This window comes from Papaver somniferum, chromosome 9 (genome assembly GCF_003573695.1).
Source record: "Papaver somniferum cultivar HN1 chromosome 9, ASM357369v1, whole genome shotgun sequence".
NCBI lineage: Eukaryota > Viridiplantae > Streptophyta > Magnoliopsida > Ranunculales > Papaveraceae > Papaver > Papaver somniferum.
Window position 1 is genome coordinate 23,743,930 of NC_039366.1, and position 20,125 is coordinate 23,764,054.

General features: G+C 36.1%; 2 non-coding genes and 1 pseudogene across 2 annotated transcripts; 1 reads left to right on the forward strand and 2 right to left on the reverse strand.

The window, feature by feature from the left end:
- Window positions 1-667: 667 nt before the first annotated feature.
- Window positions 668-754, reverse strand: LOC113314649. The gene has a single exon (XR_003342532.1). It is a non-coding gene; the product is annotated as a small nucleolar RNA Z102/R77 (small nucleolar RNA).
- Window positions 755-813: 59 nt separating this feature from the next.
- On the reverse strand, window positions 814-901 carry LOC113314645. Its single transcript, XR_003342528.1, has one exon. It is a non-coding gene; the product is annotated as a small nucleolar RNA Z101 (small nucleolar RNA).
- A 16,747-nt stretch (window positions 902-17,648) lies between these two features.
- Window positions 17,649-19,233, forward strand: LOC113311591 (annotated as a pseudogene).
- The last annotated feature ends 892 nt before the right edge of the window (window positions 19,234-20,125 follow it).

Below are 20,125 nucleotides of genomic sequence, written 5' to 3' on the forward strand. Positions count from 1 at the left end.
TAAATGAAAAAATGGTGCAAATACATACGAGGACGAATCCACTCACATGCTTTATCTCACGCTATTGCACATGATATACTTCACCGTCGGATTATAAAAAGTAAATGGTCGTGATTTTTTAGATTCTCATTTTTTTTTTCCGGGTTTGATGGGTTGCCCAGGTACTTTCTCTATTTACATTTTCTTCTCCCCGACATATCCTCTCCCACCCATTTTCTCTTTCCCAGACATTAAAACTGATCGGATCGACTGTAATTAGGATCCTAAAATCACTTCCTTAGAAAGATATACAGATTATCTCATCAGCAACCGGCCAGTAAACTTCTTTTGAAGTTAGTTCAGCTACAGCCGTCATGGCAAGATTGAAGCATTGGGATTGGTAGTGAGGTGAAGATGGGAATGATCAAAGGTCAGGATTAATTGTCCTATATATGGACTATGTTAGTTGTCCAAGTTATAGAATTTTCTGATTTATATTCATAAACACTAATCTTGGTACAATATAGTATTGATTAACGGGATTTATGAATCCTTACAGATAGAATCTATGCACAACTAAATCAATTATTATCTTCAAACCAACCACATAATCTAAATTAATCATAAAATATAAACTAGAAAATCAAACTATGATACAACCAAACCTAATACGACACAGATTAGACAAAGAGAATCATATAGAGATAATAGATAGATTTTCCATCATATCAGCAATCAAACCAATAGGGAAATTAATCTAATCGTTATATCATTCTCTCTTCTACATCAAGTGATAAGAAATATATCTAATTAGGATTGTAAAAATAAAAATAAAATAGGCATCAGATCTCTAAGGTGTTAACATCAGTGAACAATCAGATGCAAATTACCCATTTGATATATTGTTCCTCATTTGCAATAATCAATCAAGATTTAAGAATAGCAGTTCAAAAATCAAAACTTGGTTTGAAGAAAAAAATAAAACGAGAAATAAAAAAAAAGACTTCTGAATTTGCTTGAAGTGTCGACGACGGCTAGTTTCTGAGTTGAAAAGGAGTTGGTTGTTTATATATCACTAGTTCCAAGTATTCACTGGTACAGAAACAACATTAATCTAATCACTGATTGATCTAAACAACATTAGGTAATGAAAATAGGGTGTACTAGTGAATTTCTCAATACAACCAACATTAATCTGAATTTTTCCAAAGCTAATGTCACTAATTTAAGATCTTTGTTTATGCCTGTGAAACAGAAGGTGGGTGGGAGAGGATATATCGGAGGGAGAAGAAAATGAAAATTTAATTGTGAAAGTAACGGGGAAACTCATCAAACCCGTAACAAAAATGTAAAAATCAGAAAAATCACGACCATTTACTTTTTAAAATCTGACGATGGAGAATATCATGTGCGATAGCGTGAGATAGAGAATGTGAACGGATCCGTCCTCCATAAAGAAAGCTACAAATAAACTTGGAGAAAACCTTCATTTACGGATTAAGTCGTATTTGCTGGAGCATTGTTTTCTTCTTATCAATGGATCAGCCTTTTGGAACTTTGCTAGTCTGCCACGTGAAAGTTTTGCAAGAAATTATGATAGGTTCATGAGTGCAGTAAGATGGTTTTCACGGCCATGGGGATCAAAAGTGATCAAGTCAAGGGTCTGGATTGTGCCCCTCTTCACGTTAAGTGTCTTCTTGCTTGTAACCACTTAGATATCCACAAAATTTGACAACTAACAAATCGTGGAGTGACGGAAATCAAATATTTTTAGAAGGTCTCACCGTAGCTTTAGCATGCTTGGTTACATGGACAAATCTTTTCCCATCATTTTCTTATTTTTCTGTAAAACATTAATTAGATGTCTTTACAGAATACTGTTGACGATAAGGTTGAAGATAAGACAGAGAGAATAAGGGGTGCTTTTTTAAGTTTACTGTTAACGATAAGGTTGAAGATAAGGCAGTGATAAGAAGGTGTGTTTACGATGCGGGTAGTTGTGTGTAGAGTCTACACTCTATATACGTAAGTAAGGTGTTGTTGGAATTGTCTATCTGAGTAATGGGGAGGTGTTTTTAGGTTTCCTTTTTTTTTTTTATAAATGAACTTTTATCTGAACGATTGTTTTTGATAGTGGAGAGGAACGTGAGGGTCAGTATGGTTTTAGGCGGGAACTGCAAACGGTTTGCGGAATGGATTGCAAACAGTCTCTTTTTTTCCCACGGCAAAGGTTAAGATTTTATAGAAGAAGCTTACTAGAAGTAAGCAAAGTACATCCAAGAACAGGAGGAACCGATGAAAACACCATCCTCCAAACCAAACTAATTACAAAAGGTAAACAAAAAAAGATTACCTAAAGAGTTGTCCCCAATTAGACATTACATTTTCCAAAGGTACACCTTCCAAAGCATCCAAGTTTCTGCACTAAAAATATGCTTGATATTTGACCTGCTGGATCACCTGTTCCACGTTGAAAGTAAGGTCTTCAAAAACCAATTTATTCTTATTTGTCCAGATAGTCCAAGTGATAGCTGCTAGAAGGACCTGTCATAAAGCTTGACCAGCTGAAGAGAGATTTTTGATCCTCCAACCCTTTATGATTAAATCGATTCAATCTGGCATCACCCACTCCAGCTTAACATAGGACATGAAATAGCTCCAAACGGTCTCTTTGTTTCCAATTCCCGCTCCTCTGCGTCGCTTTATTTAGCTAGTTATATAATATTATCTCAGTCTGACTGAACCAAGCCGGTTGAAACATCTTGTACATGTTTGTTTCCAGATGCGGCATATCCTGCTTGTAACCACTTAGATGTCCACAACTCCTTACATTTGAATCCCAAGCATTATTAAGACTCATTAAACTAGTAGCATTGTTCAACTTTAATCAAAGATAACTTAGAAAATAAATGTATAAATTGATCATGGCCGTTTCACAAAAAGTACAACAATATGAGAAACACGATTTATTAAAATTACCTAACAAGCTCATCTATATACACTTGAAAACCGAATTAAACTTGTCAGCATGAATTAAAACAACCGAATCGGAATTCAGTTTACGTAATCATCCTCATAGCAAAAAAGTACAATCATTATGTTCAAAAATCATAGATCTCTTTTATGGGGGTTCATTGTCGGTGGTGACTAGGTTAAAAGAATAATGAAATAAATTTCACAGGAACGCAATACCGACACCAGAAATATAAAAGAAATATAAAACTAGAACCCCAGATCAGAAATCGAAAATAGTTCCCAAAAAAATTACAATCACAAACTAACAATCTCACCTTCCAATGTTGAGCATGTGTTGGTTGCGGTTGTTGCTAGTTTCGTAAATTCATAACAGACCAGAAAAAATTTGAACCGAGTGCTTGGATTACAAGAGGTAGATCAAGATTTTCTGGCGTGTTTTCACTTTATTACGTTAAGGTTCGGATTTGAAAACCTAGGTTTAGAGTTGTTCTACTTCGAGAGAAAGAGTGCTAGAAATACCTTATGCTTCCACTGCTGAGAATTTTCATGTATAATGTGTCTTACATGAAATTATGGAGTTCTGTGATATGTATTATCGGTTGTTACCAAAATAACCCAAGAATATAACTATTGCAGAAAAGTAAAATTAATGTGTTATATATGACCATATCTATGTATGTTTTATGGAGTTTAACCATTAAATTGGACTACCAAAGTAGCCATTCGAAAAGGGTTAGACTCATGAATACTAGTATAGTTGTTTGCTTTCGAGCTAATTTGATGTGAAAAAGTTAATAAAATAATAATACACTATTTAGTGAAATTATTAGCTCGTGTAGTCTTATATGAAGGTGGTCTTGGTACCCAAAGGTATTATACCATATGAAATTTTAAGAATTTTATATTATAGCAAACAGACATTTTGGATCATATATTCTGGATAATTATATGTATAATTCCTCCAAAGGAAGAACTTTGATGTCTTAGTTTATCCATTTTCGGTGCATAATGTGAATGTGGTCTGAATGGTAATGACCAGTAAAATTGTGCTGCCAAAGTAGCCAATTGTAGGTGGTAAACTCTTTTACGAACGAATTACGGTGAAAAGTCGCGTGTATATCCTAATTATGTAAATAATGACTTGTCCAAAGACGTCATTGATTGAAGAAATTAGGTGAAATATTCTCTCTTATAAGTGTTTTGTTACCCAAAGGTGTCAATCTTATGGCATGGAGACTATATATGACAAGCTGACATTTATGTCGTTATTGCTTCGATAACATAAAAATGTTCTGTATTGCTACACGAAGTTATAAAGCGCGTGGGAGAATAAACACTATTTTTAGTTTACATGACCTAAGTTATATATGTGTCTCCTCCGTACCACGTAATTTAAAATCACGTTCGGTTAAACTTGCTAGTTAATAACATTTTCCAGTGAACTCTTTTTATAACTCCGTCTTCTTTTTCTAACCACATTACGTTATAATTTCTCACAATCCTGTCACAGAATCGAAGTTCCATCACAGTCAGCTATAGGAAGTAGATACATAAAGTTTGTTTTAGTTCCAATGCACTATTTGGCACCAGGTAGTTCCAGTGCAGTCCAATACTAACATGCCAAACACCTAAACCCAATTGCACTACACCCTCAATTGCACTACGTCCTCCTACTACCTCCATTTTGGACGTGCCAAACGGACCCTAAAAGCTGTTAAGTCTTGGAAAGTGGCGACGGTGAAAAGGCAGGGGTAAGATGATAAGTCCTGGGAAGTGGCGTAAGAGAGGTGAAAAAGCAGGAGTAACGTTTTCTTCGCAATTTAAATCCCTTCAATGTATCATGTTGGTAGTATTTGTCAACATTTTTCGAAAATGCTACGTCTTGGGAAGTGGGAAACGTTACGCATGCTTTTTCACGGTCCCACCCCTTCCCCACTCCCTTCAATCGTATTTTTCTCCCCTTCCCAACATTTTTTGCCAGGTAACTGCTTTATGACCTGCTGGACTTGGGGCGCCGGTTCGAATCCAACGGATTTTCTCTCTATATAATCTTCATAGGAGAGTGCGTCATGTACTCATTTTCATTTCTTCACTTCTCCTATAAAGTTTCCGAACTTTGTTCTCTTTGTCTTTTTCCTAATTTTCTTTTAAACTCCATCTATATAAATATGATATCATGTCTGGAAGAACTCCATCTCGTCCACTAAAGCGGTAAGCACCACTCCTTTTTGAGATTATCTCCTGTGTTTTTTTTTTGTTTTTTGAGATTATCTCCTGTGTTCGTCATTACTGATGCTTATGTTATTGGTTAATTGTTGCTTTATTGTATTATGTTTTTTGTCAGTTGCTTTACTGTATTATATATTAGGGTTTGTCTCTTAGTGTTTGGTTTCGTTTTTTCTGTTTGTTTCTCCGTTCTATTTTATCAGTTTCTGTTTCTCATAATTGGGCTTTTATTGGTGAACTTTTCCAGTTCTGGTGATAAGAGACATATATCTAAACATAACGGTTCAAGTAGATCTGCGGAGATGACAGCTGCCTTGTATTTAGAGAACCTAAAAACCAGGTACAATATTCAGAGATTCAACGTTTCTTATGCTCATCCTGACAAAAAGACTGGGATTATGACTCGTGAGATCACCAAGCAGCCATGTGGACTAAACGAGATTGTGGTTACAAAAGGCCAGCTAGAGGTGGGGCTTCATCTAATGGAAACTTCTATCGTATTCTTCGAGAATGTGATTTTCGTAGCCATGGTATAATTACAGTGCATGAGAGGAATGAGTTCGTCCCTGCCATGTCTGATCTGTATACGCCTAATAACTTCTTGGAAAATTACTGGTGTCATCATCTTGGTAAGAAGTTCGAGGGTTTTGGTGTGGGTATTTCGAGGAATCGACGTACTATAAGGGGTCCTTTGCTTCTGTCCGATCTTGATCCTCATTCTCCGAGTAACACCACCCTACGTAAGTTTAACGATCCGAAGTGGTTCTTGTGCCCTATTATGGTTGCTGGTCCCTACGTTTATGGTTGGGACGATGTCAGTGGTGTTCTTGCTGGGCTTCCTGGAATGCATGGTCATTTGCCGGATTACAGGCCGTGGGAGCTTAACTGGATTTTTGCACCGGTTCGTAGGTGTCAGGTCGCTCGGGCGCAGGCTATTAGGGATGTTGAGGATGCTCAGGTAGGAAATACTTCCTTGTGATTGCCCCTGTTTTATAGAATAACATCTGATTTCACATTTTGCAGCGTGGGAAGGCTGCAGATGGATCAGACTCTTCTAATGCTCTTGAAGGTGTTACTATGCATGCTATTGATGTTGATCTTACTTGTATTTCTGATGATGATGATGATAATGATAATAATAATAATAATAATAATATGGATAATGATATGGGTGAATCTCCAAGTCTGAGTCTTTTAACTCTCAGGACGAGAATTTTGTTACCCAGAAGAGTGATGTCGCTGAAAAGGGTGCTTCATCTAATGGAGGTGCTCCAGGTGTTGATGGTGGTGGTAAAGATGTTCGTGTTGGTTGTGGTGGAAAGGATGCTCCATCCGATGAAGGTGCTCTAGGTAATGGTGGTAAAATTGGTGGAGTTGGTGGTGGCACTGGTGTACTTAGTTCATTTGCAAGTGGTTTAGCTAATTCTGCAATTTTTCCTTCATATTCTTCTTCCTTAACTGTGTTTGGTGAAGTTTCTCAAGATGCTGTTGTCCTTTGCTCCGATGAGTTCCCTAATATGAGTGAGGAAAACAAAGCACGGGTTTTCAACTCGCAAGACGAGGCTACTCAATGTTGGATCTTGACCATGGTAAGTTTTTGCAGTTCTTATATGTTTGATAAGTGCATTTTAATTGCCCTGGTCTAACTTGCAGTTTTTAACTGTTGTGTCAAACCCAACGCTTTCATACTGTCGTGTTTTCCAATTCTTGTGTTGCTAGAAAACGTGTCAAAATCCTTGAGGGCGATACTCACTGTGTGCAATCCAGTCTGAGTGCTTCTAATCAAGAGATTGAGAGTTTGTGCCGGTATAATCAAGCACTTGAAGGTATTTACCCTTTTCTTTTAGTTTTATTTAACTTAGCGGGTTAGGCTTCTTGTCTAAGTGGTCCTTCGATTGGTGTCCATGATTCGTCCACTCAAGGAGAGAGCCCAACTTGAGAAGCTCGTCTTTGTTTTTGGTAACTCGCAGAAGCTCGCAATCGTTTGCTAGAGGTAGAGAAGCAAGTGGATGAAGTCAAGGAGGAGAATGCGAATTTATATGGTGAACTTGCTGGTATTGAGGCTCGTCATGAGGCGGCGCCAGAGGCTGAGCGTGCTGACTGGACCAAGAGAACTGATGATCTTCATGCTGAGTATGGAAAGAAGATAAAAGACGCGTGCAAGGATGGTGTCCGTCGCGAACGTCAAATAGCTTCCGCTACTACTTCCAATATCGTGACTCCTGCTCAGACCCTTGTTGAAGAGCATGTCCCTGCTGGTGGTCCATCCGAGGGTTTAGAGAAAATCGTTGAACAAGTTTAAGTTTGTTAGTGCCTGTTGGTGGTGGTTTTATTTTCTATTATTCCTCAGTATTTTGTTGATAGTTTTGGTAACCATTTTAGGAAGTCCTCGTGTGTGCTCCGTTGCGTTGTTTAAAGGTTGTAGTCGTCGTTTGTAAGTCCTAGTGTGCTTTTACGAGGAAATGTTTGAAGGTTCGTGTTTTGTTGGATAAGTCCTCTTATGTCTGAGTCAGTGTTGAGTTTACTTTTTAATCTTCATTAATGAATTTTCTTTAAAAAAATGTTGATTTACTTTTACATAGCTTTTATTGTTTGGCTAGAATTTGAGTTAGGCGCAACACTATGAAAAATGGAGATCTTCAAAACAGTCATAAGATTCTTAAAACCACAAAACCATTATCAAGAAAAGACATTTCTTAGTAGATATGAGGCTTAGATTATAGGGAGGTGGAGAATAGGGAGCCAAATAGCATTTCTGCTATTTAAACGATCTTTCTACTCTTTTGAAAAATATGCAGAGTGTTTTAGTAATGTAATCTCCATGTGAGTTTTGTGCAATCCGCTTGCGCTATTGTTGCAATCCGTTTGCGTAAAAGTGGGCTTGACATCCTTCGTATGGGCTTAGTGGAAACAGGTTACCCGAATCCTAGACATATCTTTTTGATCTTTCTTCGAAGGAGAAGTTATATTAAAGAAAAAAGGAGAAAACTCCTTCACACAGATACAGGAGATTACACGCTCATGAGAGAGGACCAATTTCTCCAAATAAGGTTGGAGTCTACAAATTTGAAAGTATCTAGATCAGAGGACCAAAGAACTACTAGGATTTTAACATCTCAGAAGAATATGCACAGTGCATAAACATATGATCGTCTGATTCCTTGTCAGTGTTGCATAGAGGGCATAAATCACTTTCAATATCTATGCATATGTGAAGCAACATGTCTCTAGTTTGAGGTGAGTTATGAAAATTAACTCTTGAAAATTGAATACATTGATTATTTTTCCACACACATATCGTGCAGATGATCAGCCATATATATTGATAACAAAGAAGACTCTAGAACTATATTTACTTGATTTCCAAGTCTTGAACTATGTTTAAGTTTCCTTAATACGCCCCCTCAAGTTAAGCGGCCATTGGTGGACGGTTAACTTGCTCCGGAATCCGTATGACGAGCAGGTCCAAGACTCTTGGTGAAAATATCAGCGAGCTGATCTTTTGTATTGATAAATCGAACATCAAGTTGACGACGTGTGACCCTTTCTCGAACAAAATGATAATCGATCTCAATGTGCTTAGTGCGCGCATGGAAAACTGGATTAACTGTGAGGTATGTTGCGCGAAGATTGTCGCACCATAGGGTGGGTATGGATTCATGCAAAATATATTGAATCCAAATAAGTTCTGCGGTAGTAGTATCAAGGGTTTTATATTCGTCTTCGGTACTGGAACGTGATACCGTAGGTTGTTTGCGAGCACTCTCGATGATGGCAGAAGTAGTAACGAAACCATTCAGATACATAAACGATAGGGAGAAATGTCCCGAGTGCAAGTACGCAAGAAGTTGAGCAGTAGTCTGCAGAGCAACATGGACTAATAATCGTATACCAAGAAGACTAAACATTACCATGATTTAGTCGAAGAGGTTAGAATTGTCGATGGCGTTTTTAATCGACCGATGTTAACGTAGAAAATGTTAATCGCTCAGCTCCGGAAAACATCTAGATAAGAATACGAGTTGTCCTAATGTAAAACCTTTAAAATAATAATATATGTTTTGTGTACAGACTGTTGTAAACTTTGTTGTGCTAGTGTAAGAGATAGCACATGGACCTAAGACGGGTCGTGCCAACCGGAACTTACAATTCCAGAATATAAACTATATAGTTGTATACTTGGTTGTGACAATATTTTCCATGATGTGTATACCTCTTATCTTCGGTGTAAGGCATGTTGTCCAGGACAGTATGTATTGTAAACGTTGTCATACACCGTAGTGTCCAGGACATAAGTATTTTAAACTCTGTCATATACCGTACTGTCCTACTGTCCAATAAATTACGGGACAATGAGTCCAACGACGAAAAGCAAAGGAAATTTAGGACACGCGTGGTATTTACGATTTTCTCCGGGACCGTAATGACAGAAGTCCCTTAGTTCGGATTTTTAATATTTCCGCCCCTTATTTTGTCAATCGCAATATAACTGTACCCCAACACGGTAAGTTGTAATTCTGCCCAAATAAGGTTTCCTTCCTAATATAGGTTTCCTTCCTAATATAGGTTTCTTCCCTCAACTTAGCTTGAGGTTTACTGAGTTCCTAAGAGGAGTAAAGATACACCTGTATCAGTCTGACTGTCTAGTTGATTCTCTTGAAAGTATATTGGAGTTAGTCCATACCAATTGCTAGGCGAAATATTGGATGTGGTTGTTAGACCCCCGCTTTTTCAGACCAAACTATAATTTGAGGACCAAACTGTAAAATATATTTTGAAAATGGACCAAACAGACAGTTGACTCAGTCAGATGGACTAAAATCTCTCTAATATATTATTTCTAGGACCTATTGGTATTTCCTACTTTAGGAAAATCCCGTCGATTCCTTTAGCATTTCTCAGTACACATCAACAAGGAGGACGACACACAAAATTAACAGCGGAAAAGAGAAAATCAATATTTAGAAATGAAATAAACAAGAATGATAAGTACCGAAGCGCTAAGAGCTTCTCCAATGAAATGTATGTGAAGAAGAAAGTCTTTATCCACATAGGATCCACAACTATATTTACAAAAATTTATCTCCAACTTGTTGATGCGAGGATGATGTGGCAAAAAAGTTAGGGTTGGAGAAAGATTTTGGAAAAAAATGGATGTGTGCCCTACGTGGACTTAGACATTCATCTAAAGGATGTCGTCCCATTCTAGTCACACTTTTATCGATAAAAATCATAGAAAACAAAAATGAAATAATTTTAACTAAGTGTATGCATGCAAATAAGTAAACAAAAGATAAAAAAAATATATATTTAAAATTTTATACCTAGAAAATATCTTAAAAGTAGTGCCCCATATGAAGCATCCACACTCACTATTGGATGCTTAACACTCGAAGCTATAATTCTTTGAACGCTCGAAGTTAAGAGAAATCACGATTTAAGTTAGAATTCATGTTGTCTTCTAAAATTCCTTTCGAAATAGTTTGGGAAATTTATTGTTTGTCCTTCTTGAAAGCTAATAAACCGGACTTCCACATCTTCCTTAAAATTGCTTGGATTCCACTTCTTCTAGTAGATGATAAATATTTTATTTTGAATGGGTAGATATTAGTTTCTATTGCATCGACATTTTCTCATTACCTTTCTATCATATTGTAATATAATCAACCCAAACAAAATGCTTTTTAATTTCCTCTTCATCCACATTCATATCCAACATTTGTAAATATAAATATTTATATAGTGTGTTTTCTATGACGACACACACTTTATTATGCATATCCAAATCTTCTCGAGAGTAATTAACTCATTCGACGATGTTGAGCAGGGGTGAGCAACGGGTAAAATTCATGGATTTGATGTTATTCATATCGGTCCAACTAAATGATAGGTGTTAGATTTCTATTCGCAGCAGATACATCACAAGCGGGTCTAATATCTGCGTGTGAATGATTGGATACAGGTGAATCCGCGGATTGGTATCAAAATTTTAATTTAAGTAAAGATAAAGTAAAACTAGTAAAAATATTACTTAACTAATTACTTATAACATCTAAATCATCATTAGATGAATATCCTTACATGTTGAACTAAACTCTATCCGCCTCTCTACTAGAAACGTGTAAAATTAAACTTTCTTAACTGAATCATACGAAGTAGATATATTATTGGGTATAAATTACTAAATTTACCTTCATGCCTTGGATAATGCTATCATTATAGACTGCTCTTTGTCTTTATGATTTAATATTTTATTTCCTTGTCAAGAGTAGGGAAAGAGATGCTTCGTGCATATATATATATATATATAAAATAATCAAAGAAAACAAGATGGATGGACCAAGGCAAGTGCAGTGTGAGAAAAATCAATGGGAACATATAGGTTAAGAAACGACCAACAAGAAGAAAAAGAAAAGAAGATAATATTGTGTACTACCATTATAAATAGATCTTTGTCTTTATGATTTAGTAATTTATTTCCTTATCAAGGATAGGAAAATAGATCCTTCGTGCATATATATATATATATATATATAATAAATTCCAAGAAAACAAGATGGATTGACCAAGACAAGTGCAATGTGAGAAAAAACTTTAGGATCATATAGGCTAAGAGACGCCCAACAAGAAGAAAAAGAATATTATTATGTGCTATCATTATAGATCGCTCTTTGTCTTTACGATTTAATATTTTATTTCCTTGTCAAGGGTAGGGAAAGAGGTTCTTCATGCATATATATAAAAAATAAATTCCAAAAAAACCAGATGGATGGACCAAGACAAGTGCAACGTGAGAAAAATCATTGGGATGATATATAGGTTAAGAAACCCTCAACAGGAAAAAAAAAATACTAATTAAAAGAAATCATTTCTCCTTTTAAATTGTTGTAGCTCATGACAAGTGATCATAATCAGACAATACTTCTACATGAATTCTTTGTGATTTGAACGGCCGATAAATCATTTAATCTACTATCATCTATTTATTTTAGTTACCATGGACCTTCTCTTACTTTTCAGAAGGTTTTGTGGTCTTTACAATTGATCGTAAGCTTATAGTTGTCCACATTTAAGATTGTCTCAACACTTGTAATTCATTAGAATATAGAAAATTCGTATGATAACCATATTCATTGTCCAATTTATGTAATTTCTACAACAGTCAGCCTTCGGGATTTAGTGTCTCTAAGATATTCAATGCATTATCATCATCTTGTAATGAATCATATGTGTAGTTCTCTTGGTTCGTGCAATATTAATCATCTTCTTCCTCCCCTTCCTTTTTCTATGAAAGTTTTTTGCAAAGAGTAATTGGGTGCTTGGAGTGCATCTGAATAAGTTGTTGAATATCTAGTATGAATTTAAACTGTCAAAAGTCAAAATTGATATCCAAAAAATATATAAATATTTGAAATTATATGTTTGAAGTCAACAATAGTTACATGAAATTAAAAAGCAGAAGTCAATACCATACTATGAATGAACACTTATTTCCAACATTTAAACCCTTGTTTATACTCCCCGAGACTTACTAAGATAAATTTATTAAACTACCGGTGGTGCTTCAGATTACATGCTTGTTTTTATTTTATATACACAACGATATTAATCTTTTCATATTTCTGTTTATATTAAATCTATATTTCTTGGAATGTTTTGTTTGTTGTCCTAAATTAATAGTATGTTCGTCAAAAGGTAAAACAAAAAGCAAATACGGAGATCAATTCTCGCATTTATTTTATTTATTAACCTTTATGCAAAGAAAACATGAGATAATCTTAGTGCGACGGAAATCAATTCTCGCATATATATATCATACGCTTTCAATGTTTCATGTCAAATTTTAGTCACATTGTTTCATTCTATTCTTAGTCCTCTAGAAATAGTAGGTTAATAGGTTTATACATCATGGGGTTAATTAGGCATTTATTTTTAGTTCTTGACGCAAATTTGGTGATAAACACCCTTCTCATCTTACGGTGGTACATAATTTATTAAAATAAATGTGTGCACGAGACTCTTCTCGTAAGTTTTCTTTTACTTGGCACCTTTTAATCGGTACACTACATAATGAAGAAAAAAATGAAAAAAAAACTTGGAATAACAGTAATTCTCCACCTTTAACCCCAAGTGCATAGAATTGCCCACGGTCACTAAGAAGAACCGCATAAGCCAATGAAGGTCAGCTGTGTGGTTGGAGTTTAGTGGTAACTATTATTTATTGTGGATGTGCATACCTAGGCGCGAATCCCAGAAGCCATGTTTTTTTATGATTGTTATTTCAGAGGTTGTGAGACTCATGATTTAGAAAGGAAAAACTCAGAACCCACACTCCAAAGATCAATATCCAAAATCAAGTCGTATCCAACAATTACATGGAAGTTTGGCAACAAGATTTTACATGGAACTTTTTACGAGCTAGAATATTTCAACCTCAACCCTACCCATTTAAGAACGGGTCAAGTAGTGTTATTCTCAGGCAAATGTTAGGATCGACATTGATGTCAATTTAGGTATATATTGCCAGCAATTTTCATCAGAAACTACTTTTTTCAACTTCTCCCTGGAAATATAACAAATTATTTATTTTTTTGGCTAAAATTTCTGCCAGAAGATGATGGAACGCACCTTGTACAATCAGCCTCCTTTCGGCGTTGTAGCTTGGATGATGCCTACAAGGAACCTAGTTTGTTTTAATCGGAGACTGGCATTTTCTCTATGAGGCATTTCGTATAAGAATGTCTGAGCTAACAAGGTAACTAGCCATAATAGATAAACGGATTTAAACACAAGTCCCAACAAACATAAATTTATAAGGATTTCTCAAGCGAGATTCTTATACTACATTTTCATGCCTATTTTGTTTATCACAAACACCATAAAACCGTGATAAATGTGTTAACTATAAATTGAAAAATAGCTATCAAATTTTAACTAAATGACATTTTTATGTATCTTTTATTTATACTTTGTATCATAATCAACTTCTTATTTTGAAGGTGAACCAGAGTTAATAAGATGTTGGAGTAAACTGAGGTATGCGGGTTGAATATTAGCATTTATTTGGGCACCGAAGAGATTCGGTCTTGTCAATTTTGAACAAAAACCTCAAGGCTAATCAACAAAAAATCTAGCAAACAAATTCAGAAATGAAAACTACAAAAACAACGGTTTTTTAGTCAGTCTCTTAAAAAGCTTCAAACCTTCTTGGAGCTATCTTTGGTAAGAAAAGGTCGTGTATTGTGCTTTGTGGATTGTCGTAAAGACACAATAAGAAGTAATTTTTTCCTTGTGAAATGCTAGAGTTACATCATCATGGTTTGTGATTAACATTGGCTTTCACAGTTCATCACCGTTTTCAGTATAAAAAGAGATTTTCGATCAATCTTAATTTTTATTTAATCGTGTGGATTGTTCAAAATAAATAAAACTATATGTAATTTTTGATGATACCTAGTATTTGTTTTGATGCGCCCTAATTATTTAAGAAATTATTTTTTCCGTCTCGGCGTCGCTTGAACCCTAGTAAACGCCTTAATTTAAAACTTTTGCATATGTTTTGCGTCCTAGTTTTATACTAGGAAATTGTTGGGTATTTGAGGTCCATGCGCATTCGCTTGCATCGTGGTCTGCCTCCCAACCTAAATATGGACAGTAATTCAAAACTTTTGTGAAACTTGTCTGTCATCCAATAATCTTATATAACCTTGCGATCTAAAATATTTATCTCAAGTCGTAAACTGCATAATCTTCTCAGGCTACCTAAATTATGTCCATGACCCAAATTTTTGGTGACTCAAAATCTATGTCATCACTTGATTTCGCCATCGTGATGCAAAATCGTCACTATGTTATCTGATAGCGTCTATGGGTATACATTCAGAAATAACCTTTTGACTTCTAGAAGCCAGAAAAAAAAGTTAGTTTGGATGTAAAATTGCAAAACGACTTCTAGAAGAAAAAAACTTGACATTTTGTGAAGCACAATATATTTTCTTGTGACTTCTACTTTTAGAGAAACATTTCTGCTTCTGGTATTCAAACGAACTATAAACCAAAGTGACCTAAAATTCGACCAAAGTATGCGACCTAAGTATGCTTGTAGATCAAAAACTACATCACCGACAATTGAATTTGTCCACAAATAATTATTTGGCGATTAAAAACCGGCTTGTCATTCTAAATTCCCACTTAACCCAAATTTTATATTGTGACGCTTATTGCGACGCATGATCTGGACATCATAAGTTACAAGTCGTCAAACACGCTCATTTTTTATCGGGTTCTTATTTATTTATTTTTGTTATATTAATCAAGAAATATAGTACAAAAGGTTTATGAGCTTATTTTTATTAAAAATATTGGAAATAACACTAGATTTTAAAACAATGTGTTGAATGTGGGAGGACCTGTGCCTAAAATGCTTTATTCGAGCTTCTTTTGCAATATAGTCCGTCGCGGATTTATATTTCTTGTTTATATACTTTGCCTGGGCTTGCAGAAGTTTTTTCCAATATTGAGCTCACTTCTTGTATGGTATTATCCGCGCTCCAAGGAGGAACTTTGCAAGACTTGTTGATCGTCTCCGTTAGAGTTTTACAGTCTGTTGCTATTGAGACAATGGATAATATATTTTTTACTTAACCAAGAAGATGCCTTTAGCAAGGCTGTTGATTCTGCGTGAAAGGCTGAGGAACCCACTCCGAACCGGCTTCAATATATATGAAAGTTTCGCTGTCCACAGAATAAAGTAAAAAAGCATATCCCATAGTCGAATCCTCTTTTTTGAAAGCCGCATCAATAAAAATTATCCAATCCGAGGATAAGTTAGACCATTTTTCTTGGGAGACATTTCTTCTTTCTTTCTTCATTGACTTTTGGATCCTTTCCTGCGTATTCTGGTTCAAAAGTTTCTTGATTTGCTCCATGAGGTGAATCAGATTTGGGTTTATTTTCTCAAAAACTACCGAACATCTGTGCTTCCAAATGAACTAGGATATAATAGCTATTTTATCCGACAGTTGAATGAATACTTGATCCGTGATCCACTCTTTTACCCAATTTTCTATGGAATCCGAACTAATTCTAGTGTTCACTGCTTCTAGGGAAAGACCAAACCAAATAGCTCTTGCGAAGGGACAAAAGTGAAAAAGGTGTTGTTATGATTATTGCTTTTGAGAATTACACACTGGACACTCTGTGTTTATGTCTGAATTATGCGCTCCGAGTCTTGAATTAGTTGGAAGAGCTTTTTGAGCTAATTTTCAGATGAATAATTTGTTTCTTGGAATTACTTGAATTTTCCATATTTTTTGCCAGGGAAAGGAGTTTAGTGTATTGCTCTCTTGATCTTGGTTTATGAGAAAGCTATACACATTTTTTGCCGAGAAGTTTCCAGAAGGATGACGTTGCCATCTGACTTTGTCTTGTTCTTGTCTTTTTGGAGTAATAGCTAGGATTTCCGCTTTTATTTCTGGAACGAAATAAGTATCAAGTTTTTCTTGGTCCCATGTATCTTCGGGAGTGATCAACTCATTTACCCTCTGTGGAATCGAGTCTTGAATATTAATGGGCTTTTGAATGATATATGTATTAGGAACCCATTTGTCTTCCCAAATTTTTGTGGAAGCTCCATTTTTTACTTGCCAAACAAAATTACCTTTAATGAGATCCAAACCTTTTTTTATGCTAGTCCAAATCCAAGATAATTTGGAAGATCTAGAAAATTCCAGAAGATGAGAGTTTGGGAAATATTTTACTTTGAGAAGTTGAGCCAAGTTGATCTTGCTCTGAGATGAGACAACTAGCTAGTCTAGTAAGGAGAGCAATGTTAAATTGGTGCGGGTTCTTGATTCCAAGACCTCCTTGGATATAGGCTTGTAGATACTGGCCCAAGCCTTTAAGTTTTTTAACTTACGAATCAGTAATTTTTGTTTGTACAGTAGCCTTGTAGGTCATTCGTGAAATTTGGTACTGAACAGTGAAATCAACGGTGTACACAGTGCCCAATGCCTACTAATATATGACGCGCGGGTGAAGAAAATAAAGTTTGAAAAGGCTAAAGAGAGGTCCAGTTACCAAAACAAGCAACATGAAAACAAGCAGTAGGCTAAAGTTTGAAAATTAAACTTGCCCTTTCATACTCTCTGTGTCAATGAAGGTTTAGAGAGAGAAGTTCATATTCTGCATCTTTGTTCTCTTCGCTCTTCTCCTGTACTCAAGAGTCAAGATACAAGTAAGTTAATCTCATTTATCTTTTTAGAATTTTGCATATTTTTTTTCTTCTTTCTATTTTTGTGTATTAGTAGCTATGTTAGGTTTCTGAATCAGTCATTTTTATTTTTTTCTTAAAAGGTTTAGGAAACAATTAAGTAGATGATGTTTATGAATCATTGATTTTGCAGGTCTTGAGTGAAATCTGAGTTTGATTGATAGATAAATAGATCTTTATTCAAATTTCGCAAACCATGGATGTTACCCAAATTCAAAAAGAAAAAGATTTAGCAATGCAGCCCCCACCAGGGTTCCCACCAAAGGTTTCTAGTGGCCAAGGAACCTGTACTGGAGTTAACAACGAAAGGAAAGAAGACGCAAGCTATTTTTATGATTTCGACGTGAGTGAAGAACCCTTCGCAGTTGATCAGATATGGGCCATTTATGACCCGTTGGATGGTATGCCCAAAAGGTATGCTAGGATCAATGAAGTTTATTCACCATTCAAGGTGGATGTCACATGGTTGGAGTATGTTGCTGGGAAGATGCGTGAGGCTGCTTGGAAGAGAAGTGGGTTACCTGTTGCTTGTGGGAATTTCATACTCGGCGACACTGAGTCTACAATTGAAGATACACGTGCATTCTCCCATAAGATTTTCGGTGAAATATGTGTTGGAAAGCTTTTTTACATCTATCCCCGAAAAGGGGAAACTTGGGCCATTTACAAGAACTGGAACATTAAGTGGAGCTCTGAACCCGACAACCACAGAAAGTACGAGTATGAATTTGTTTGCAGTCCTGTCAGATTACACCTACGAATCTGGCATTCTGGTTGCCTATTTGGTTAAGCTAAAAGGTTTTGACTCTTTGTTTAAGTCAACCAAAATCAATGGCATGACTTCCTTTCAGATACCAATTAATGAAATGTTAAGATTCTCTCACAGGGCTCCTCAATTTAGAACGAATGGTAAAGAACGAAAAGACGTCCCTGAAGGTTATTTTGAACTTGATACTTGTTCCCTGCCCAGTAACCTTGAAGAGATGTCTGAAACTGTTGATGGTTATATCAGTGGTTCATTAAAATTTGTATCAAAGGAGAAGCATCCTATGCCAAAGAAGAGAAAAACTCCTGATGAAGAGAGTATTTTGGATGGGATTTCTGCAGGTGGAAATAAGTCTTTTAGGATTTCAAACGGACGATATAAGAACTTACATGAAGAAAAGCGAGCAGCAGAAGCTTCTGGTCGACCTCTGGATAAGAGCAAGCCCACCAGTGTTTCAGACTGTGAGAAAAATGCTGTCAGTGCTGGTGAGGACATCCCCTCTTCACCTTCTTCTTTGAATATTTTTGGAATGCGCGATACAGAATTTTGCAACTTCGACAAAGAGCGGTCTTATGAGAAATTTAAGACTGGACAGATATGGGCTCTGTATTGCCAATTGGATAACTTACCCAAAAACTATGCTCGGATAGAAAGTGTTGAATCATATCCTGTTTTTAAACTTGCCATAAAGTGGCTTAAATCATGTGATCCACCAAGAGACATTATTTCATGGGTTGACAAGGAACTGCCAGTAAGCTGTGGAACATTTAAGGTCACATCTTCTAGAGTAGTTGCTGTATTTACTAATTCCATTTCCTTCTCTCATCAGTTAAGTGAAGTGTCAGCTGTTAATAACGTGTACACAATCTATCCAAGGGCAGGGGAAGTGTGGGCAGTATACAGTAAATTTCACTTCGACTTGAAGAAATGCGGATACCACATTGTTGAAATTTTAGAGGTGGTTGATGTCCAATTGGATAATCGTATCAGTTTTGGAAAGCGTTACTGGTTTTAATACGGTTTTCAAAGTTAAAGAAAAAGAGGGGCTTGATTCCGCCGTGGCTAAACCGTGGCTTGAATTGTATAGATTCTCTCATCAAGTTCCTGCTTTCATGCTGTCAGGAGCGAGGTATGGCAAGTTGCGTGGATGCTGGGAGCTCGATTCTAGGTCATTGGCAGTATTTGGATAGTCGAAGAACTAAAGATGAGCAGGTTGGTGTAGGTTTTATCCAGTTCTACAGTGTATTTGGAAGATGCACTATTCAAAAAGTATTCTTTTGATATGAAAATTGTTTCTCTTCTGATAGGCATTGTTGTGTGAGCTTCCTTGTTAGCTTGTAGAGTTTCAGATGGCGTCAGTGTAGTATCTCTTTTTACCTCGGCCTAAAAGTATCTGGGTTTTGGCCTAGAGTTGTGTATACTTGCAGTACGTGTCAGTTACTTTTTGGAGTTATATTGGTGTCAGTACAGTATCTCTTTTTACTTAGGCCTGAAAGTATTCATGTTTTTTGGAGCTTAATTGAGTTGTACTGTGACAGTTTTTTCTTTACATTATGAACTTTAGACCAATGTAAGATTTGCAGGTGAGACCTTCATCCAAGTGTGTGGCATCTGTTTGGACAAAGCAGCATAAGGTGCGGTTTAATTACTAATCTCCATCTTGAAGTTGTTTGAAATATGATTGCTTACATCTTTAAATGTAACAGTATGTGCTTCTTAGGTGTTGGTCGATTATTTTTATCATGGTTTTGAACTGATCCAATTGTGTTTCGCCATCGCCATGGTTTCGCGACCAGAAGTTTTTTGCTCTTTTGTGTAATGCGAACGCAACAAGGGTGAATATTGGTTTGCAGTCGATCAGATATGAAGTATCGTGTTATTCATATACCATGTCATGTATAGCTGGG